We start from the raw sequence: 25,207 nt of genomic DNA on the forward strand, positions 1-25,207 counted from the left end.
CTTCAAAGGAAAAACAATTTCTTCCCCCCCTTTCTTTTTTTGACTAGCAGACATTCTGCTTCTGGAAATGTTACTTCCAGAATTAGCAAACTAATTCCATCCACCCCCACCCCAGGCTCCTGAATACAGAATACCACTGGTATTTAGAATGTATTTTCCTTGTGGTTAAAACTGCCTTTACACTAATAGCAATCACTGAAGCATATTACCAATACAATTCTAATGTTTTTTGGTATTTTGGTGTTTTTTTTTTTAGCATGGCAGACAGGTAATTTCTTGTCAGAGATAAGCATATCTGCAAGTGCAATAATTACTCTTTAATTAAGATAATTATAAAATAGTAAACACTAAAGGTACAGTGTGTCTGAACTTTTTCTTTCTTTCACATTATTCAGACACTTCCTGGACACATTCTTCTCCCCCTCCCTTGTCCTTTATGATATAGTAGTATAGACATAAGACAATCTCAGCTACTAAGTTTAAAGTGGGTTTCTCATTGTACCTCATATACAGTATGGCTATGGAGTATATATTTTTGTCATCATGAAATGTGGCCTTTCCATTGCTTTGCTCTTTCCATGTCCTCTCCTGCTTGTTTCCTCTGTACTGATAATAATAATAATAAAAAGACAATGACACCCACTGGCAATGTAGCCAACACCCTAGAATTGCTTTTCAGAGTGATGTTTTTCAAGCGCATGGATGTTTTTTGTATTATTTATTGCATTCAGCCACAATCAAACTTTATCCTGATTCTTCAGGGCTCATAGTGGAACTCTTAACTGGGCCATGAAGATCACTCAGTGACTCTCAGCCAGTTAACTGGATCACCTATCCATACACAATGAAATTGGTGTGTGGATAATGTGAATTGAGTTGACCAGTTCAGAGCATGACATCGGCAGTAATGGACTGGATGAGGGCAAACAAATGGAAGCTTAATCCTGACAAGACAGAGGTGTTCTTGGTCAGTGAAAAGGAAGGTCAGGGAACAGTGATTCAGCTTGTGCTGGATTGGGTAACACTTCCCCTGAAGACACAGGATCGCAGCTTTGATGTACTTCTGGATTCAGCCCTGATCCTGAATGCCCAGGTTTCAGCGCTGGCCAGGAGTGCATTTGCACAGTTAAAGCTAGTGCGCAACTGCCCCCATTCCTTGAGATTTCGGACTTGGCCACAGTGACACATGCCTTAGTTACATCCCGATTGGATTACTGTAACGTGCTCTACGTGGGGCTGCCTTTGAAGACTATTCGGAAACTTCAGCTGGCTCAAAGAGCTGCAGCCGGATTGCTGACTGGGGCTAGTTACAGGGAGCACACAAATCCCGTTAAAACAGCTCCACTGGCTTCTAGTCTGTTTTGCTGCCTACTCTATTACCCACTAACTGGAAGAGCACTTCCTGGTAAATCCACTTTTCTGCAGCTGAGTCAGTAAAAGCTCCTCTATCCAAGTAAGACCACCAGCAGGGGAAGCTCAGCCTGGCCCCAGTTGGATATGAATGCCTTTTAACAACTCGCCACATTGTTCCGTCGTTATCAGACATCTCTCTCTCCTTTGCCTCTTCCTCCCACTCACTTTTTCTTGTGTCTCTTGTCTTTTTAGCTGTAAACTTATGGTCAGAGCCTGTTTCTCATTTTTATGTGGGAACAGAGTGCTGGGCTAGACGGACCCTCAGTCTGATCCAGAATGGCACTTCTTAAGGTCTTATGTGACCTGCTTCAGGAGACAATATTTGTCTGAATAGCAGGATAAAAAAATATCATGAATAAATGAATACATTCATTGTATAATTTAATCTCTGATGTGGGGATAATATGTGGTGTTAGTGAAAATCAGAAAATGGGAAGGAATTTTGAAATTGGAAGCTCGGTTTTTTAGGTAAAAAAAAAAGGAAATACTTCTGCTTTTAGTTAGAAACAGGAAGTACAATATTTCAAGTCCAAGTGTCTCCTTCTGGAAGGTTTCCAATCCTGATTTCGAGATGGAGGGGCTAGGGTGTACATGGCTACATGGTGGAATTACACCCACACACACCCAGTATCTCTCTCTCTCTCTCTCTCTCTCTCTCTCTCTCTCTCTCTCTCTCTCTCACACACACACACACACACACACACACACACACACACACACACACAAATATTCCCTCAGCTTTTGGAGCCCTGCCCATTGGTAAGGTATGAATAATGATCATACCCCCTTTTGGTAGAAATCATTCTGATGTGGTCTACAAGAGCTTGACCTAACAGTGCAGCACATCCCTGAATATTATTTGTGTAACTCTTGAGAAAATGAAAGGAATTTATCATATTTTGACAGGCGTTAAATCATAAGGCTCACTGCTTGTCCATGACCTACTGTGCTCATAATTTATACCTTTATCTCCTATGTTTCCACATCTTTAAAAGCATGAAATAATAATACCTAACTAATTAGGGATGTAGTGACAATTATTTAATTCCTGTCTGTACGTTTCTTTGAAGTAAAAACACCTGCTTCTCCTTGGTCTTGTCTGGTCATTTATGTATCTGTGCAATGTGGACTACAAGAATTTCAGCTATGCCTCACAGTTCATTTGTGCCGAAGTGGAAAACCTATAAAATAAAGTACCCAAAATACAAAACATATTAAACACAATACAAAACATATTAATCATAACTGACTGAAAAGGGTATTTTAGATTTACAGTGCAAAGTGCCAAGGATGACTTACCCATTAAACTGACCTGTAATCTGAGAGTTTTCTAATGGGAAGAGTATGAGAACTGGCTCTTAAGTGCTTGCAGTTTTGCAGGATGTTTAAAGGAGTCAAGAATGCATAGGAGATGTATTGTACAGCTAGCGAGCTTCGGCTATTGGGCGGTATAAAAATGTAATAAATAAATAAATAAATAATGGTAAAGAGACCAGAGCAAGCTGAAAACATTGACAAGATAGGTATAGGTAGCAGGAGCCTTTGACGGCAGACTGGACAACATGCCACCCAACCCCCCTGAATAATTCAAATTGTCATGCCACCACTGGAAGGCCGTAGCTAGACGGGACTTTATCCCGGGGCGAACCCCAGGATTGTCCCTGTGCGTCCACATGATGCACGGTGGATCCCGGGATCAGGGAGGGATGATCCTTCCCTTGCCACGGGATTTCACCCTCCACTTTGGCCCCGGTTTTTCCATGGTCCCGGGTTGAGCCTGAGACCGTGGAACATGTGGCCCGTTGCCACAGGTTGACCCTGCTCCACGCGATTCCTTGCACAGGGCGCAGCGCTTTGAGGGTAGGGTGGGGGGAGTGGGGAAAACAATTGAAATTTTAAAAATAACCTACCTTTTGCACACGAGCATTTGTGCACTGCTGGTCCTTTAAAAATAAAAATGGCGGGCATGACGCCTCTCCTGCTGAGGTCATCACGCATCGCATGTAAATGGAGGAGAGATCTCAAGTTAAACACAATGCGAGATCTTCCCTCCTCTGTCGTGGGATAAAAGGTAGGTCTAGCTATGGCCGAAGACTCTTTGGAGAAAGAGTTGGAAGGATCAGGAACCACCCACCACCAATGCCCAGGCTCTGCAAGTAGACCAGGAGGAGCCCGGCCCAGAGGGGTGATTACCGTGAGGGCATCACTTGTGGAGGTCAAGGTCTCTGCCTCAGAGGTGGGAGACACACCACCTGAAAAGGCAGAAACCCATAAAGAGTGCTAAACTGAGCCAGAGGCCTCCTTGTGTGAAAAGGTCTACTTGCACATAGGAGGCTTTACTCACCTTTTCAGCTTCAGTCACTAACAGCTCACAGCTGAAGCTTGGATGTGCTCTGACAGCCTCTGCGTAAAAACAGCAGTGCAAGGCAGAGAGAGAGTAGCTGGTGTAGATGGCAAGAATAATCTTGTAAATGAAATATGGACCACGTGTTCTGAATTTTGTTAAGTGGGACTATGGACTGGCTTCTGTTGGATCTCAGCTCATGTTGGCATATTAGGGAATGAAGTCGCGGATAGTACAGTGAAAAGGGGCTTATAGAGATCCTTTGTTGATGTTCAATTGCCTTTGTCACACAGTGAAATTAAGAGCTCCCTGAACAGGGAGTATGTACTAAACAGACAAAAATACTGGGAAGACAGTGACACTGGACGTAGAGTTCTCCCCCGCCCCCCTTTTGTCTGAATTTATGAGATTTTAGATGGTTTAATCAGCCTGGTCGAGCTCGGCAAGTTTATGATTTTTGAGTGATGTCTGGACATTGCGCAGCTCAAAATAATCTGTTTGGTATTAGGCAGGTGGAATTGGACCACTGTTCAGCTTGTGGAGTAAGGGAGACTGTTGATCATATTATATGTGATAGCATAAGTAAATTGAAAGAACGGGAACTTTCCTTTGTTTGTTAAGGGAGAACAGAACTTCCTGTTGGGGACTTGTGTGTCCTCCTTAGGATTTCTGAGATTCAGGGCCTTGCTAGACCAGGCCGGCTGAGCCGGCCTGGAGGCGGGGCTATGGCGTGCTAACTTTAACGCGTGCCGCCCAGCCTCCTAGACAGCCGACGGCAGGGACAATGGAAGTCCTGCAGCGTCGGCCATTTTTTTTGTTTTAAAGGGGCCAGGTGGGGCCCGAAGCCGCCGGAGAAGGTAAGGTGTTTTTTTTACTTAAGCCCCCCCATCCGCCCCCCCCTTGCCATCCCCGTCGTCTCCCTCCGCCCCCCCCTTGCCGTCCCCGTCGTCGCCCTCCACCATCCCCTTGCTGTCTCCCATGTGTCGCCCTCCGCCATCCCCCACTCCTGCCGGTCTGGCCTTCCCTCCCCCATCTCCCCCCCTGGGATCAACCCCCCTGGCGCGATGGGCACAGTGCTCGTATGAGCGCTGTGCCAAGTCCGTGGCTTTTTGTGGCTACTTGCGAGTAAGTGAGTAGCCGCAAAAAGCCACGGACCTTCCTAGACGTTCCGCAGCCCCGGCCTCAGGCCGGGGCTGCGAAAAAGGCGCGCCATAAGCGACTTCGCTTATGGCGTGTTAGAGGAGGCCTCAGTGCGGCCTGGGCCCGGATTCCCCTGTGCGTCATCTGGACGCACAGCAGGGAAACCGGGTCTCAAAGCCGCTAAGGCCTCGTCTAGCAACACCCTCAGTCTTGTGTGCTTACTGCCATATGGCATTTTTTGCTAGATAGTAATTTAGTCTGCAATTTGTAAACCATTTGCCTGGGCTATTAGACATCAGTACATGGCCGTAATACGGCCTTCAGGCCTTGCTTTGCCATAAAACCCAAGAAGAAGAGGAGGAAGAGGAGGAGGAGGGGGGGCTGCAAATGATGTTGGCTAGATGTTCCTGAATCATCCAGGTTCTCTTGTCTCTGGACTGTTTCCTGGTGTGAGTACTTCTGGATGAAACTCGGCTCTTTTTTTGCCTGCTTCTAGTCTGCTGTGTTGCCTCAGAAACGCCATCCTGCCACGACTGGCATAGCCTGGGCATGGGGGGGGGGCTGTTGTGGGTGAGGACAAGAGGAAATGCTGGAGCCAGCCACGGACTGGCAACTGGGCTGGGTCACGCGGCCGGGAGGGGATGAGAGGAAACAAAACTGCTGTTTCCCCTCCCGACTGCCTCTTTTGTCACATGGCTCTCTCCCTCCCACCCTGTAGACAGTATGAGCTTGCTGGTTGCCATTAGGGGGCCGAGTAGGAATTTTTGCTCTTGTCCTAATTTGGCCAAGAGTTTTTCGCCTACTCCATACTGTAGGACAGCCTGGGAGTATTAAATAGGTTAATTGGTTCACGTTCATAATTCGGTCACATTTGATTTAGGGCAGTAGGTAAGGGCATTCTGAGAGGGGTTCTGGGGCGGTGAGCATTCACAGGCACCATTAACACCTCAGGCTCGCTGTTTTGAGCCTAGTGGCCTGGCAGGAGAGATAAAGGTTACCTTTGAGGCTGACCTTCCTCTCTCATGCAGAGCCTAGGCGGCCTGTGCTGGAGCGACACCGGAAGGTCTCCCTACCCCATAAGGGGAAGCCCGTGGGATGGCGAAGTCCCAGGCGCCAACCCACAGGTGGCGAATGGCTCGCCCAAATGAGGAACAGGCCTGTCAAGAGGCCTGATTAACGATGCCCTCTTAGGATAGAAATTTCCCACCCCCTGCAGATCACTTAATAAAATGTGGCCCAGTTTAAATCCAATACTTGGTGTCGTCTCTTTATTTCTTGCCTCCACTCACCGCAATCTTGTTGCCTGTGACCTGGACCATTGCGACCTTGTCATCTGCCTGATCTCTGTTTGTGTTGACCACGTTGGAAGTCTTGGACCCTAAAGCTGCAATTGCTAGGCTCAGCAATTACTGCCTATAATATGTTTTATTTATTCCTATGCTATATGGGGCGGAGGGGTGCAAGCCTTCACAAGGGAGTTTACAGCTGAAATATAATGTCATAAAAACAACAGAAATAAAATCATATATGGGGAAAGGCAGATTCATCCATTGGTGATACATATTTGTTGCATATCTAGGTGGGCTTTCAGCAGCTTCCTGATACCTTTGTCTTGTGTTTCCCTCCTCTGTGACCCATTTCCTATATTAGTATACGATTATACGCCTGTGCTGCTGTAATGTTGCAATGGGAAGTAGTGGGCAGAAGGTGGCAATCAAGTCTGTAAGTTAGGCAACCAAGTGTAGTGTGAACAGCAGAGGAGGGAGATGAAAATAGAAAGAGAACTAACGTTTAAAAAAATAAATCTAAAAGTAATCTGTGATTTGGATTCCAGCTAGGAAGATGAAGAAGCCCCATGTATAGGACTGTATGGTGAAGGTGATTATTATCAGTGAGAATGGTTGTTTGTAGCATTGTTGTTACATGAGAAGTCAGTCACAGATAATCAGAAGCCTTCAATGGGAGGCAATTACAAGGCTGTATGCTTTGCCTAATATGGTAGAACCAACACAGCTTTCATATGGGAGTCATTTGTTTGAAAGTACACCTGTCTAAAAAACATGCTGCTTCTAAACATACAGGTAATCATAGCAACATTGACACTGGTATGTTTTTCATACATTGCAGGGTTCACAAGTGTACATTTTAGAGGTGAACAAAATTATACATGGTGTGGAGAATGTGGATAGAATGTGGACATTTTTATCCCTCTCTCATAATCCTAGAAGACGTGACCACCCCATGAAGCTGATTGATGGGAGATTCAGGACAGATAAGAATAAGTACTTCTTCACTCAGTGCATGGTTAAACTATGAAATTTACTATTACAAGATGTATTGAAGGCCACCAATTTGGATAGCTTTAAAAAAGGCTTAGACAGATTCCTGGAGGAGAAGGATATCAATGGCTACTAGTCCTGATCATCACTGTATGCTATCTCCGGTATCAGAAGCAGTAAGCCTATGTACACCAATTGCTTGGGAAGATGTGCAGCAGGGTGCTGTTGCACTCATGTCCTGCGTGTGGGTTTCCTGGCATCTGTTTGGCCACTGTGTGAACAGAATGCTGGGCTAGATGGACCCTTGGTCTGATCCAGCATGGTTGTCCTTACTTTCCCCACACCCAGGGGTACTATCCTTAGAGAGAGAAAAATATGGATTAAGTGGATCTCAGATGTGGATTAAGTGGACCTCAGATAAGTGTACCAATTGCCTTCATGGTGACAGTAGCTTGGAGGATAAGAATATGGTCACCTGGCAGTGGCCATTCCACTTTGGTTGCAGCAGAGTGATGGGAAGCAAATCCATTCCACTGGTTCTGCTGAAAGTCCAACTCCATTTGGTTCTTCTCTCCTTCAACTGTTTCCATTCAAGCTGGTCATTAAAAATACTAGGTAATTTTAAGAATTGGTGCTTGGGTTTGCGTGTTTTCTTCCTTTTCTTCTCTTTTTCCTTTTGTGTGGTGCATTTTAGGGCATCATCAGACAAGTGTTTTATCACATGCTCGCTACTGCCCACTTACGAATGTTCGTGTGTCCTTTAGATGATGTCAGCTGCCTCCCACATGCCTCCTGCTTGTAATGCTAATTTTTTCATTGCAAATAGACCCCTTTTAATTCAACTTTTTTGAAAAAATGGAACGTGCTGCTATCTCATGTTGTGTGCAGGAAAAGTGGCACGATGCAAACGCCCCCTGGATGGGCCACGTGGTCTGTTCACTTTATCTTTTGTCTCCAGGAAGAAAGAGGAAGTAATGAAGGACAAAAGTGGGGGCAGAGAAGTGACGGTAAGGAAATGGGATTTTCCCCCATGTGATGATGCTCTCTGATTCTATGCCTGATTCTTGTTTGTATAGATTTTATGCAAACCACCCTAAGAGCCTTTTCGGCTGAAGAATAGAAAACATAAGAAATGCTTTTAATAAATAAATAGTGTCACCATTAAAATGACTGCACACCTTCTATTATTTGTCAGAGAAAAAAGTATGAATCCTCTGTACTTAAGATGAGATAGTAATTCTTTGTTTTGGGCTAGAGCAGGGATGGGGAACTTGTGATCCTCCATATGTTGTTGGGTCATCTCCCATCATCCCTGACCATTTGCCATGCTGGCTGGGGCTGATGAGACTCTGAATCCAACATGTGGAAGGCCACAGGTTTTCCATCCCTGGGTTAGAGAGTAAAAAGGCAGAAACAGTCTGCTTTCATATGGCCAGGTACCTGACATTATTTAACAATAATTGTAAAAGTTTAACTTGATCATGTACTTTGCTTCACTACCTTGATAATATACATTTTAAGAATTTATATACCACAATAAGCAGATATTTCTTTGTAGTTGTTACAGCTTCCACATGATCTTTTCAGCAGTTTAAGTTTTAGTGCATACTAGCAAACAAAGTGGATAGATCTGGTAGCAAAGCAAGAAAGCTGACATTCCAATAGTCAAATAGGTTGACTGAGAGGATAAGTTACAGCATTAAGTGCAAACATGTAGACCTCAAAGGAAAGTGGATGCTACCTATTAAATAAGGAAGGTTCTATTGCTACTTTTTCTACCATGTGAAAACAAAAGACGTTGGGCTCGATAGCTCTATCATTTCTTAAGGTTCACTTTAAAATACCCCAATCCCATGCATATTAACTTGGAAGCAAGTCTCAATTTGTTCAATGGGGCTTCTTTACAGGTAAGTGTGCATAAGATTTTGGCAAATATAATTTCGTTTCTACAACAGGGCCAAAATACTGTGTAATGATAAACTGAGACAAATTTTCTCAGCATCAATTTTTCAGTGGTTCTCATTGGAGCATATAAATGTGTGATCTTTAAATTAGTAGCATGATTTGTGTCTCAGTCTACCTAAAATAAAACAAAAGCCAACCTTCAAAGCTGAGATCTCTCTCTCCCTTTTATTTTACATCACCCTTTGCCATCCTCGCATTTCTTGAGTAGATCTTTTATTCAGTTAGACCGTATATTTTCTGCACTTGGGATGTGAAAACATTTCTCCCCCCCCCCCTTTGAATTAGCAGTTGGCTCTGCAAAAGCACATTTTAACCCTTCGTGGCAGGTTCACTTTCAGTTCAACAGGATAATTGATCAGCAATTATGTAGCAGGCAGGTGGAAAGTGGGAATAGGGTGGAATTTGCCTGAAAGGAAAAAAGGATTAAAGAGACCTGGATGTATGTGTCAGGCTCTAGTTCCTTTCCTGTTTCTAACCTTGTGGTAGTGAAGTGATTGGTATCTAATTGCTTCAGGGGGATCTTATTTTTCCTCCTTTTTTTCTTTTCTTCATTTATGAGCAGGTCCTGTAACTCATTTTTGTTGTACTCTTGGTTAGAGAACTTAATTTGGTTCTCTTGCATAAGGCAAGAATATAATCCCCCCAAAGGGTTTATATAATAGGCAAAATGAGTGCCATTTCTATACCCCCTTCCTGGTTGTGATTTTGCCTTTGGTAATCATGGCTGGTCATTGTGTTGCACCCCCAGATTGTGACCCAGTCATTCCATGACAGACAGAATCATTTGGAAAAGGGCTTAATATAACTCTGCTTCCTCAATTTTCTCCTCAGACCACTTCCCAGATCCTGCAGTGGCCATAATCTTGAAACAGCCTTGGTCACCCTGTATGATGACCTTTGTCGGGAGAAAGACAGGGGGAGTGTGACTCTGTTGATTCCCCTTGATCTCTCAGCGGCTTTCGATACCATCGACCATGGTATCCTTCTGGAACATCTGGCTGAGTTTGGAGTGGGGGGTACTGCATTGCAGTGGTTCCGCTCCTACTTGGCAGGTCAGCTCCAGAAGGTGGCGCTTGGGGGACACTGCTCGGCCCCGTGGACTCTCCAGTATGGGGTTCCGCAGGGGTCGGTCTTGTCCCCCATGCTGTTTAACATGTACATGAAACCATTGGGTGAGGTCATCCGGAGTTTTGGAGTGCGCTGTCATCAGTACGCTCACGACACGCAGCTCTACTGCTCCTTTTCAACTTCATCAGGTGTGGCTGTGGATGTGCTGAACCGGTGCTTGGCTGCGACAATGGACTGGATGAGGGCTAATAAACTGAAGCTCAATCCAGACAAGACTGAGATGCTGCTGGTGGGTGGTTCCTCTGATCGGATGGGGGGTGTTCAACCGATTCTGGATGGGGTCCCCCTGAAGGAGCGGGTTCGTAGCTTGGGGGTTCTCCTAGAACCATCTTTGTCACTTGAGGCACAGGTGGCCTCGGTGTCATGGAGTGCTTTCTACCAACTCCGGTTGGTGGCCCAGCTACGCCCCTATCTGGACAGGGATAACCTAGCTTTAGTTGTCCATACTTTGGTAATTTCCAAATTAGATTACTGAAATGCCCTCTACATGGGGCAGCCTTTGAAGGCGGTCCGGAAGCTGCAGCTTGTGCAAAATGCGGCGGCCAGATTGATAGCTGAAACAGGGAGGTTTGAGCATATTACACCGATTCTGGCCCGCTTGCATTGGCTGCCTATATGATTCCGAGCCCAATTCAAGGTGCTGGTTTTAACCTATAAAGCCCTACATGGCTTGGGACCGCAATACCTGATGGAACGCCTCTCCCGACATGAACCTACCCATACACTGCACTCAACATCTAAGGTCCTCCTCCGAGTGCCTACTCCGAGGGAAGCTCGGAGGATGACAACAAGGGAGAGGGCCTTTTCAGTAGTTGCCCCCTGACTGTGGAATGATCTCCCCGATGAGGCTCGCCTGGTGCGAACATTGTTATCTTTTCGGTGCCAGGTCAAGACTTTTCTCTTCTCCCAGGCATTTTAACAGCATTTAACAACGTTAAGTTTGTTTTTAATGGACCCCAGAATTGTTGTTTTTAAATGGATACTGTTGTTGTTTTTATACTGTTTTTATGTTTTGATGGTTTTAAAATTTTGTATACTTTTAATGTTTACCATTTTTAATTGTTGTAAACCGCCCAGAGAGCTTTGGCTGTGGGGCGGTATATAAATGTAATAAAACAAATAAATAAATAAATATCAAATGAAGTAGGGTGACCATATTTGGGAAACCAAAAAAGAGGACAACATGGTCGCCCCCAAGGGGGCGTGTCCAGTACCAAGGGGGCGTGCCCACCCGAACATAGCCTTGGTCACATGTCTGCTTTTACAGCACACATTTAAGACAAATCTGTTCTACATAACATCTTAATGTTAAAATCACTGAAATAAAGAACAAGTGAGAGATTCAATGTATCTGAAATTAACTTCACTCACTCCTACTTTTGTAGGTTTTGCTGTACTTTGAAGCTTTTGCTATACTCTCTGTGTTACATTCTCCTAGGGTGACCATATTTGGGAAACCAAAAAAGAGGACACCTAGTGTGTGTGGGGGGAAGCAGCTTTCTGAGTCCTGCAGAAAGTACGTTCTTCCCCCGCCACCTTAAAGAACCCGATTGGAGTGGAGGAGGTGAAAGGATTTCATTCTGCACCACCACCATCCACTCCAATTGGGGCCTTTGCTATAATGTCCACGAATGACCCACTTTCCCCTTTAAGACCTCAATTGGAGCTCGGGGTGGGGGAATGATGTGGCTCAAGAAAGCATGTCATTCCCTCCTGCCATGCTAATGGCAGTCTTAAAGGGGAAGGTGTGTCATTCCAGGACATTATTGAAAATTATAGAAAATCCCCCCTGACACCATGGAAAGAACAAAAACCAGGACAAATCCGGGGAAATCCTGACAGTTGGTCACCCTAAAATGAAGCCATCACATGCAGACAGATAAGTGTAGCAAGCCACACTGCACAGCCAACTACACATCTTTCTTTTTCTTCTTTTGGGGATTCTGGTTCACAACAACACAGTTTAGACCCCACAGTTATGCAAGTCCTATATTAGGATCAACCCAAATGCCAGAAAAAGTGCTAGCTTTCAGGTTCTGTGTAGATATGTTTATACCACACAGCAAGGGAGAATAAAATCACAATGGATCTGGCACGATGTGTTCTCGACCAGGTACACCGTATTCACGGTGTAAATTTGAATGTACAACCACGTGGGCTCTTTTAGTCATCACAACAGAATGAATGCAGAGACAGGCTTGCCATTTTTCTAAGGGCTGCAATAGTTCTTAGTCGCTGCCATATCCCACCATGCTGAACAGTTAAAGTTGTGACAAACAGGATAGGTTGGAAGGCAAATCACCACTTAAATTGTGGTGAAGGTGATCAGCCTCTGAATGGGTTGCTACTTGCTCCCAGCTCTAATCCTTAATTTCTATCACTGACTCATATTCCCATTATAAATAGCTCTAGCTAGAGTAGTTTCAGAGGCCTTTGCTTACCTCCACGTGATACTCTGCAAGTCACTTACAACCAAGGGGCCTTTCTTTGGCTGAGTAGTATTGGATGATGGCTGATCAGCAATTTTCTAGCAGAAGTTGATTTCATTAGCACTGTGCCAATTTTTTAAAATTTATTTCGCTTTCGTCATTCCTTGTAGGGAAGGGACAAAATAAATTGAACTCAAAACCTGTGGGAAGAGGTAAATTTTTGGAGAAATTTCTTGGTGTGCAAGTCTTGAGTGTTTACTTTACTATAAGGAGGTGGCTGAGGCTGTGTGTGTGTGCTCTTTATTTTGCCATTTTCATCCCATTCTCTTCTTGAAACTTCTCCCACTGCTTAATCTTCCAGAAAAAAAACCCTAGAGGAAGGTTCATCTACACTAAGCAGGATATTACACTATGAAAGCGGTATGAAAGCAGTGTATAAAATGCAGGAGCCACACTGCTGCTTTATAGCAGTATTGAAGTGCACTGACAACTGTTGGGGCCCATTGACACATACTATATACCACTTTCATACTGCTTTCGTAGTGCTATATCCTGCTTGGTGTAGATGTGTCATGGGCTCCAACAGTTGTCAGTGCACGTCAATACCGCTCTAAAGCAGTAGTGTGGCTCCTGCCTTTTATATACCATTTTCATAGTGGAATATCCTGCTTGGTGTAGAGCCCTAGGACTTCCTCCCCTGAGGCTTTCCAGTGCTACAGCCTGCTGAGTACTTTAAACCTGAGAAAGGAATTGCTGCTGTTGTTTTGTTGTTAAAAGGACTTTAACAATAACAACCAAAAATACCTTACTCCTTTCACAGAGAAATGAAACCTTGTGGGGCTTTCCCTCAAAACTTGAAAGAAAAAAAATTCAGGGACTTACCCTGACTTTTTTCTCTGGAGTGAGACAAATATGGCGTATCTGCCATCTAGCCTTGCTCTGGAGTTACAGTGGAGGCATGGCTGGGCAAATGGTGACCTGTGATTGGTCGCTGTCCACCTGGGGAGAGGACTGGGGGTGGGCCCGGTGCTGGAATCCCAAAGCTTTCACTGCGGCATCGGGATTAGCTGCCTCTGCCCCCCAGCAGCGAAAGAGCAGGGTTTGAGCTCATCGTGGTGGCAGTCTGCTGCTGTATAGACAGCCCCTAGGTTTTATATTTGTATAATATCTGAAGGAAATGAATATCACTGAATGAATATCTATTTCATGAATATCTATTTCATAGATATCACTGTTGGCTTGCCAGCTATTTCTTATGTTAGTGAAATGTCTGTAATGTCCAAATATCACATCTCCACACAACAAAGTAAATTTCACTCATTCCAAAGCACAACAATATATTACAATTAAGAAACAAGGCAACCAATTGGCATTTATCATTAAAGAGTGAACTAGCCAGTGCTAGAAATATCCACTGCTGCTGTGGAGACTCTGAACTATGGTAATGATCCATGTGGTAACACATGCACATTTTAGCCAAATTGGAGAATTGCTTGCAACAGAAAATTTGTTTGTGTGTTGGTAGCTCAAGTGGCTGCTGAAAGAACAGTCCTTCAATCTTTAACATTTGGGCATCATGCTGAGCATTTCAGGGCAGAACCAGAGTTTTAAAAGGATTATTTATAATTTAGCTGATGCTTAAGCTTGGGGCCAGTATGATGAAGCAGACCCAGGTTAAAATCTCACACAGCCATGATCAGTTAGACCTCTCACCATTTCTCAAAAATATGTGTGTCACCCTCAACTCCATAGACATTGGGCAAGATTCACCATTTACATTTATTTATCAACTGTCAGAAATAAATAAGAGAAATGTAAAGGAATACACTATCCCCAGTCCCCCCTTTTATCCCCAGTCTGACGTTTAGCTCTCATCATAATTCTAAAATGTGTTTCTTATTGATTTTTCAAAAATTCATTTACAAATTCTTCTCCTTTGCCACGTGTTATTCCAGTAACTAATATTTTAATAGGAACAGGTATTGATTTATAGGTTTTGTTTTTTCTCTTTGTTCTATAGAGCAGCAATGATTTCACTTAGCTATCATGGTGATAAATTTTTTGCAGATAATTAAATGCACGAACTCCCTGAGGCAAAGTTTACTCCAGGCCTGAAGCATCTAAACTTTAAAGTCATTGGAAAGCATTAAAACCACTTTCATTCCAATATTAGAGCTTAATATAAAATCCTGTGATCAAAAACACTCAATGCCATTCCTTTGGTGGTGGTGGTGGGGCATTGCATTCATTTTCACAGTCAAGAAGCAGTTTCTTTGACTAATTGTGCATATTATGCCCTTTAATATAATTGTGTCGATTGAATAAGAGATCTGATTTAAGACACTCTATTAAATTACTGGCAATGGTGGCCAGAGGCTATGAGTGTTCTTCTTTCATTCATATTGCCAGATCAAGGCTCTTCTTCCAAAAGGAGCAAAAGGATACAAGTAATGGAATACACCTCCCCCACCAATCCTTTGTCAATTCTATCTCCCCCATCGCAAACCCTGTTTTTAAAACTTCTGTAAGCTTAATAAGGAAGAGTTAGTAAGGTCTATTCCTTCCAGCTAAATAACTGACACCAGCCTTTCTTTTTGCAAAGACAGCAAGAGTGCAATCCTATGTATATTTAGAAAGAAAAACGTCCTACAACTTCCACCATCCATCAACCACACTAACCTGGGAGTAAGTCCCATTGAACTCCATGGGACCTAATTCTGAGTAGACATGTTTAGGATGATGATGTTATTTTAATACAATAGATCTGATGTGTCTTTATTAGGAGTAAAATTCTATTTTCACCTCTGGACATAAATCTGCTCTACTAATAGAACTGTACACATGTTACATTGGGGCACAGTAAATATCCTTGCAGGGCAGAGTGCAATTGTGCCAGAAGCCTCTTCCCCATATACATTCAACTTCTGAAGAATTTACAGGAGTACAAACTGTGTGTGGTTGTGTGTACACTTACATTCTTTCATAAGTTGTTATGAATGTGTGTAAAGAGGAGTAGAGCCCAGAGGAATGCTCCTGTAACCCCTGTAAATATGCACGCAGGCCAGACATTCTCAAATTATCCATATTACTTGTAACTTTTGCTATTTTTGAAACATTTATTTCACACAGTTGAGAAAGGCCCTTCTAATTGGTGTCATGTCACCAGTATAGTCCAAGAAAAGTGGCTTTCATAAATATATATTGGGTGTCATGGAAAGCCATTTTGTTGTAAAACTCATGATTTTTGTGTAGAAGGTCCCAGGCCAATATCCAACCAATATCCACTTTGTGCAAGGTTCAGCTAAAAGTTACCTAGCAGCAAGCAGTATTGACATAGATTGCTATCTGAAATCCAATCCAGACACTTCAATGGGCCAGTTTCAGTATCTCCTCATACAGGGGGAATGGTCACCGGCCTATGGTACAGCACCTGGTACAGAAGGTCCCAGGTTCATTTCTTGGCATCTCCAGCTAAAGCATGTTATTAAGCAGCAGGTCTGGGAAAGAATTGTACCTGAAACCTTAGAGATCCAATCAGAGTCAACAGTGCTGGGATAAATGAACCAACGGGCTGACTCACACTAGGGCTGCTTGGGTAATCCTGATGCTGAGGAGGGAGCATGGGGTTTCTGGATGGCCATCTGGATCCTGGAGCCAACCCCTTTCCTGGTGGAAGGTGACCAGTTGCTAGTTGCCTTCCACCAGGCTCCACCCCAGGTTGCCCATGGAATAATAATAATAATAATAATAATAATAATAATAATAATAATAATAATTTTATTTCTTACATAAAACTGTTTAAAAGAGCATATAAAACTAATACCATATTAAAATAACAATCACAACATATTAAAATTCTTAGGTTTAAAATTCATCTGGGAACGCCTGCCAGAAGAGACTAGTCTTTATGGTTGTCTTAAACTCAGAGACAATATTAAGGCGATGAATCTTCTCCGGCAGGCCATTCCACAGTCTGGGAGGAGCAGAATAAAAGGTCCTCTGGGTAACAGCTGTCAGCCTATTTGTGGCTGACTCGAGTAAACCCTTCCCAGAGGACCTGAGTGTGTGGGGCAGATTGTACAGGAGAAGGCGATCCTGCAGGTAACCTGGACCCAAACTGTGTAGGGCTTTAAAGGTAATAACCAACACTTTATACTTCGCCTGGAAATTAATTGGCAGCCAGTGAAGTGTTTTTAAAGTTAGTGTTATATGGTCACCCCTAGGTGTACCAGTGACCAAACTGGCAGCCATATTTTGAAGTAGTTAAAGTTTCCGTACTAGACACAAAGGTAGCCCTATGTACAGCGCATTGCAGAAATCGAGCCTCAAAGTTACCAGCGCATGCACTACTGTCTTTAGGTCTTCCAACTCTAGGACGGGGCACAGCTGATGTATCAGCCAAAGCTGATAGTAGGCCATGGATCGATGTTACGTGGTGGAAGTACTGTGTTGACATCGCTCCATTTGAAAAAGTCAGGGTGAACCTCTGACTTTTTCAAAATGCAGCCTCATGGGGACGCCCCATGTTGGCTGTGAACCTATGCTTTCATTGTCTAAATGACATGGTGCAGACCCACAATCACCATGGGGCTTTCCCCACATATAGGCAGCCCCCAGGTCTTATCTAGACTATATTTTGACTATACATCCCCATCTTAACTATTCTGTATTTTATTTCTTGCCCTGGCTCCAGTATAGCATGAGGGGCATCGGTGGCAGAGGAGGAATTGGTATTTTGATCCTTGCAGTCATGGGATTAAATCCAGTGTTGCACTAGTGGAGCCCCCCTAACATGGTGGGAGTTTTCCCTTATCTTCCTCCCTCTGTTTTGGAGGGTTTCCCAGCCTGCCAGAGAAGATTTTCAGTGAGAAATTGAGAGAGAGAGAGAGAGAGAGAGAGAGAGAGAGAGAGAGAAGGAGAAAAGAATCACCCCAGTTCTACTGATGGAATTGTTTCCATCAGTGGAATGACAGCATTGGATACCCATGATTAAAAACTTGGATAAAGAAATGTCAGTAGGAAAAATGGGGTTAATAAGCAATCTAGAAGAGAATGGAAATAAAAGGGAAGGACAAGCATTAAGGGCAAGTCTTATGAAAGCAACCCAGCCACAGAGAACTTTTGCAATTCTAAGCACAAGCACTTGGACTTATTGTTGCTGTTCTATAATGAGTAAGTGAGAGTGACGCAGATGGCTAAAAGTGAAGGAGGGAGGCTTTTTGCTGTATTCACAAGGCCAAATGCTGTCTTCGTTTCAGATTGCTCAGCTTCATTACATTCAGAGCAAGTGGCACATGTATGTGATGGCAGACTTTGGCCTAAATCCAGGAGACATTGATTACAACGGTCACCAGAGCTAATCACAATCAACTGTGCCAAGAAATTAGGTCATCCTAGTCCAATCCCCAGTAACATGTACTGCAGTATGATAACAGGGACGCTGGCAAGATGGGGAAGGGATGAATATAAGAGAAGGTAAACGTAACCCCAGTGTTTTAAACCCAATAGAGCAGGTGACAAGGCAGATGGAAGAGGTGGTGCCTTAGGCCTTAACTAGACCTAAGGTTTATCCGGGATCATCCTGGGGTCGTCCCTGCGTGCTCCTGGGATCCCCTGTGTGTCATTTACATGAACAGGGATGACCCCGGGACGATCCTGGGATAAACCTTAGGTCTAGCTAAGGCCTTAGTCACCAGTTTGGTCACAGTACCTGAGCAAGATGGGCCCTTGGCTGCTGACAATCCAGTTTCTCTGGATGAGCTTCAGTCATTGCTACTCAAGAACATGGGTGAGGTTTTTGAAGCTGTTCCTCTTACCACAGATGTGAACTCTTGCTTTTTGCAGTGGGTAAAAGACTTCTAGGAGCTTATAAGGGAGTTCATACCTGCCAAATTTAAGGCAGAAATTGTCCCTACTCACCCAGATTACACCAGGCCTTTGGACAAACCCTCTCTTAATTCATTGGATCTGGGAAATAATGTCTGGCAAGGTGATAGAGCACCTTGGCCAATGGCTGGTTGGCCACTGTGTGAACAGAGTGCTGGACTAGTTGGACCCTTGGTCTGATCCAACATGGCACTTATGTTCCCTTAAAGAAAGTCAATTATATGGATCCATTGCAGTCAAGGTAGAAGACAGCAGAGAAAAGATAGAAGACAACAGAGGAAACCAATGTGGCTCCACAAAAAGCTTAGAGATGATCTGAAAACAAAAAGGGATACATATAGGAAGTGGAAGGAAGGCCAGGCTACAAAAGAAGAAAACAGACAGGTGGCGCAGAAGTGCCGAAATGGCGTCAGGAAGGCTAAAGCTCAGAATGAGCTGAGATTAGCGAGGGATGCTAAAAGCAATAAAAAGGCTTTCTTCAGATATGTGAGTAGTAAAAGACAGAGGAAAGAAATGGTGGTTCAACTGCTTAATGAGGATGGCAAATTGATAACAGACGACAAAGAAAAGGCTGAAGTGCTCAATTCTTACTTTGCCTCAGTCTTCTCCAAAAAACGGGTCTATGACCCCCCCTGGAAAAAATGAAGCAGAAGTTGAGGGGGCAGGATTGCAGTTTGAGATTGATAAACAAATGGTCAAAGAACACCTAATTTCCTTGAATGAGTTTAAATCTCCAGGGCCCGATGAACTGCATCCTAGAGTAATGAAGGAGCTAGCGGAAGAACTCTCAGAACCTTTGTCTATTATCTTTGCAAAATCATGGAAGACGGGTGAGGTGCCGGACGACTGGAGGAGGGCTAACGTTGTCCCTAGGCAAAAAGGAGGAACCTGGGAACTACAGACCAGTCAGTCTGACATCCATCCCTGGGAAAATTCTGGAGCAGATTATAAAGAAGTCAGTCTGTAAACACCTTGAAATCAATGCGGTGATCACTAGAAGCCAACATGGATTTGTCAAGAACAAGTCCTGTCAGACAAATTTGATCTCATTTTTTGATAAGGTAACCTCCCTTGTGGACCGTGGGAATGCTGTGGACTTCATATATCTTGACTTCAGCAAAGCTTTTGACAAAGTGCCCCATGATATTCTGATTAACAAACTAGCTAAAAGTTGGCTAGATGGAACAACGATTAGGTGGATTCACAGTTGGCTACAGAATCGGACTCAAAGAGTACTTATCAATGGAACCTTCTCAAACTGGGGAGAGGCAACGAGTGGGGTGCCGCAGGGCTCAGTCCTGGGCCCAGTGCTCTTCAACATTTTTATTAATGATTTGGACGAGGAGGTGCAGGGAATGCTCATCACATTTGCAGATGACACCAAATTGGGTGGGATAGCTAATACCCTGGAAGACAGAAACAAACTTCAAAGTGATCTTGATAGGCTGGAGTGCTGGGCTGAAAACAACAGGATGAAATTTAATAGGGATAAATGCCAAGTTCTACATTTAGGAAATAGAAACCAAATGCACAGTTACAAGATGGGGGATACTTGGCTCAGCAATACTACAAACGAGAAGGATCTTGGAATTGTTGTAGATTGCAAGCTGAATATGAGCCAACAGTGCGATATGGCTGCAAGAAAGGCAAATGCTATTTTGGGCTGCATTAATAGAAGTATAGCTTCCAAATCACGTGAGGTACTGGTTCCTCTCTATTCGGCCCTGGTTAGGCCTCATCTAGAGTATTGTGTCCAGTTCTGGGCTCCACAATTCAAGAAGGACACAGACAAGCTGGAGCGTGTTCAGAGGAGGGCAACCAGGATGATCAGGGGTCTGGAAACAAAGCCCTATGAAGAGAGACTGAAAGAACTGGGCATGTTTAGCCTGGAGAAGAGAAGATTGAGGGGGAGACATGATAGCAGTCTTCAAATACTTAAAAGGTTGTCATACAGAGGAGGGCCAGGATCTCTTCTCGATCATCCCAGAGTGCAGGACACGGAATAACGGGCTCAAGTTAAAGGAAGCCAAATTCCAGCTGGACATCAGGAAAAACTTCCTGACTGTTAGAGCAGTACGACAATGGAATCAGTTACCTAGGGAGGTTGTGGGCTCTCCCACACTAGAGGCATTCAAGAGGCAGCTGGACAAGCATCTTTCAGGGATGCTTTAGGGTGGATTCCTGCATTGAGCAGGGGGTTGGACTCGATGGCCTTGTAGGCCCCTTCCAACTCTGCTATTCTATGATTCTATGAAGTTTCAGACCAAATTTGGAGCCAAAAACTATGTTGGCCATGATGGTGGAGGACTTGGAAGTGTGTGTATGTGTGTGTGAGAGAGAACATGTTGATTCTTCAGCAGCATACCCTAGTATACTTCTACACTGCTTGTCCAGGTTGGTAGCACTACTTGATAGTGGTTTTGTTCCTGTCTGGAAAACAGATGGCAGATGATGGAGTTGGAGATAACTACTCTGCATCATCCCATTCCATCTCCCATGCATTTAAAGATCTACTTAAAGTCACTGGAAATGGCCATTTGGAGGTTTGGAGTAAGGGTTCATCAGTATGGTAATGGTACTCAGTTATATGTGTCTTCCATCAGGAGCATTAGGGCTTGAGGTGTGTGTTATGAGACCCTGAGGTTCCTATCCTAAGTCAAAACATCACTAAACTCAGCATCTCTTGCATCGTTATGCTTCCATGGAGAGGCATGCCATCCTGTGCTGGTAGGAACCAATTGTGCCATAGTGTTATAATTCCCCACCCAGAATAGTGAGGAACTGAAGAAGTAATGTGCAGCTGACCATGCCATGCAGATGATTTGTGATGGCCCATTTTTTACTACTTGTACTTGCACAAATCACACGGGAAGTTCTATGGTCCCATGAGCTCATATGTTACTACCTCCATTAGATTGGGGTAAGATGCACAGGGCATTTTAGCAGTATGAGCTATTTCTTTTCTGCCATATGGATGGACTCCCACCGTTTCTGAGTGTGCTCCAGGACTAAATAGGTGTGGTTGTTCTAGACCACCAGAAAGCTGCCTGAAGTTTGTTCCCCAGAGGAAACATTTGTAGCCATTTATTGTACTATTGGCAGTATGACAATATTCATTGTTTCAGGAAGGATTCATGGATGTTCTTGGGTGTGTACCTGATGGAGTCTTTTTATCTTTCTACAGTAGCAAACATCCTAGTCCTTGTTTCCACAGTTCCAATAATGGAAGGTTCCATGGCAATAGCCAAGGGAACTTGCACAGGGGGATACAGGGAATTATGACCATCAGGTTGAGACATTTGTGAGTCTACAAAACAGCCATACATGGTAGAAGATTTATTGGGTAAAAACTAATCCAGTTGACATTAGTGTGGGAGTTTTCTCATCTTGGTTTTATCAGCCTTTTGACCAAAATCCTTTGCTTCCTTTTTCATTAAATTTATAAACAATCTTCAATAGTAAAGGGGTTGATTTTTAGCTCATTTGTCTTATGCAGACATGAAATATTTTCTCCAGCTCATAAATTACGATTTTTAATAAACCAGGACTTTGATTAGTCTATGTGGTCTGACCTGCATTGTAATCTGGGAGAGACTGCTTGACACCATTCCAAAAGTCAGTTTCTGTTGTGCATGTTATGAGACCTACCAATTTGGGCATTTACAAGTCTTCATGGAACAATACTCTAGCTTAAAAATTATTTGACCTTCTTACAAAATGAATTCCTTTTAGCAGAAAGCGATCAATTTTTCCTTTCAACAACAATAACAACAACAACAACAACAGTTCATTGTTAACATGAATTATATTCATATACCATGCAATCCCTTTCTGCTGACCACCAAATTATGCTGGGGTTGCCATCAAAACAAAGCTTCAGTTTCACTCTACAGCCAAGATCACTGAATTTCTTTCAACTCTGAATGCACGAGCCAAACATTTGCAAATGTTTCAATTTCTAATTCAGTTCCTTTGTGTTTAATGTTACTAAATCCTAGCTTCTCTGTTGTGTGAAATATTGTGAATATTTTCCACAATTACAAAAGGATCCAGTAGAGATGATATGGTATGTGGGTGTATTTAGACTTGCCTCCACCGTACTGTATGCTTTATTACATTACATGACAGCTTTGAATAACATTCTTGCATCTGGTGATGGCATAGCAGCTTTTCTCAGTGTACAAGTGTCAAGCTATAGTCAGTGCTAGTGGACTACTTAACCTGTTACCTAAATGGATGATACTGAGACTTCTCATACTGCTAACCATGACATCGCATGGTTTCAGTAATTGCCATATCCTATCCTTGTAGGCTGGTGCAGCAGTTTGTTTATTTATTTGATTTGTAATCTGCCTTTCTACCAAAAATGGCACTTCAGGCAGTTTACAATCACTTTTAAAATTCAATAAAAATAATAATTAAAAATATTAAAAACACAACAATAACAGGATAACAACAGCATCCAGCTCAACAGATCCACTCACAAGCCAAAGGCCTGTCTGAATAAAACTGTCTTTTTCCTGTCAGCAAGAGAACAGAGATGGAGCAAACCTGGGGGGAATCCGCATGTCGTTCTGAGATTGCTTCTAAGCGACCCCAGTGTGGCATGAAAGCGAGCGTGTAACTTGCCTTTTGAAGAGCCGACGAAGAGACGTCCTTCCCGCCGCCGCCGCCGCCACCTGCAGACCTCCTCGCCGACTGGCGAGGAGAGCTCAGCTGAAGAAGGTGGGGTTGAGAGCGGAAGAAGCTCTCCACCCCGCCTTCTTCCCCCGAGCTCTCCGTCCCAGCCGGCGAGGAGGGAGTTGGGTGGCAGCGGCGGCGGCGGGAAGGATGTCTCTTCGTCGGCTCTTCAAAAGGCAAGTTACACGCTCGCTTTCACACCGCACTGGGGTCGCTTAGAAGCGATCTCAGAACGACGTGCGGATTCCCCCCTAGGCTTCCTTGGCAAGAAGTTCCACAGCTTGGGAGTGGATACCTGGAAAGCCGTCTTTCAGTTGCCACCAAATACACCTCTGAAGGTAGTGGTCTCAAAAGAAGGGCCTCTCCAGAAGATCCTAGGCACTGGGAAGGCTTGTATAGGAGAGGGCGGTCTTTCAGTTAGCCTGGTCCCAAGCTATATAAGGCTTTATACGTGATAACCAGCACTTTGAATTCTGACCACAGGTTCCCCCAAAATCCAGGAACTTTTTCTGTTTTTTTTTTAATTTGCCCAAATGGAAATTTGCACATTTTTTACCACAATTTGTGTAATTTGCACGAATTATGGCAAAAATTGCACCTGCTATAAAACTCGCAGCGAAAGACTTGTACTCTCTCTCTCTCTCTCTCTCTGGCCTTAGCTAAACCTACCTCATAGTCCGCAATGGAGGAGGGAAGATCTTACATTGTGATTAACGCGAGATCCCTCCTCCGTTTACATATGAGGCGTGACGACCTCAGGAAGAGAGGTGTCGTGCCCACCATTTTTTTTCTTAAAGAAGAAGGAGCGCATAAACACTCGTGTGCTAAAGGTAAGTTTTTTAAAAATTTAATTACTTTTCCCGCTCCCCCCACCCTAGCCCTGATGGGCGCAGCGCTTTGTGCCAATGGGCCACATGTTCTGCGGTCAGCGGGCTCAAAGGGGAGGGCTCTATCCTGGGGCAAGGGAGGGATCATCCCTCCCTGATCCTGGGATCCCCTGTGCATTATGTGGATGCACAGGGATGATCCCAAGGTTTCCCCCGGGATAAAGCCTGGCCTGGTCTAGCCAAGCCCCCACCCCTCTCTCTCACACACTGTCAATCTGATTGAACGGATTGAACGGAGCTCTAATTTACCAAGAACATAAAATATATGCTGCAAACTAGCCCCATCTCTCTATGAAGTCTTCTGTACAGTACTTTCCTGAGAGTTGTTTGCATGTGTATTCCTTTTAAAGTTTCTTGTTTCTTTTTCTACCACTCTCTTGGAAGTGTGAACATTTGCAGTAAACAACAAGCAAGTTCCAACATTAAATCATTGCTTCTTGTTTGATTAATGGGATTTTTAAACAACAGTCAATGTTTCCATAGCGAGAGCACACACACACCCCATTTCACCCCATTAGAGCAAACTGTCAGGGGATACAGCAGATCTCTATTTTTACAAACTGAAGATGCACAGCAGTAAAGGATAAGAGCTCCCTCCACAAATGCGGAGATTCTCCCCTCACATCTTGCCCTAGATTACTTGAAAATTTTGCTTCTCAAAACAGTGGGCATAATTGGGGGAGGGGTGAGAGCTATTACTTCTGCCCCCCACCCACCCAGAGGTATGTTTTTCTGGGTTTTAGGGACAGCCAGCTCTGCTGTATAACACTGATGGAGCAGAGCGGATTTAATCATACTGCAGAAAATAAGAGCAGTGTACTTTCCTCCTGTGCTCATCAAGAAGAAGCCCAATCTCTTAATCTTTAAATACGATGGAGATGTAAGCATTTTTGTTAATTTCCATTGACTACAATGGAGCAGTTATTCCAAATTTTAAAAATTCCTTTTAAAAATCAATAGATGAATGGATGTGCTTCACAATTGGCATGGTTAAAGACCTCCTTAGGAGCTATCTTGGTGCCAAATTTCATCTCTTTAACTTTAAAAATGGAGCAG

This window comes from Elgaria multicarinata, chromosome 3, assembly GCF_023053635.1.
Source record: "Elgaria multicarinata webbii isolate HBS135686 ecotype San Diego chromosome 3, rElgMul1.1.pri, whole genome shotgun sequence".
Taxonomy (NCBI): Eukaryota; Metazoa; Chordata; class Lepidosauria; order Squamata; family Anguidae; genus Elgaria; species Elgaria multicarinata.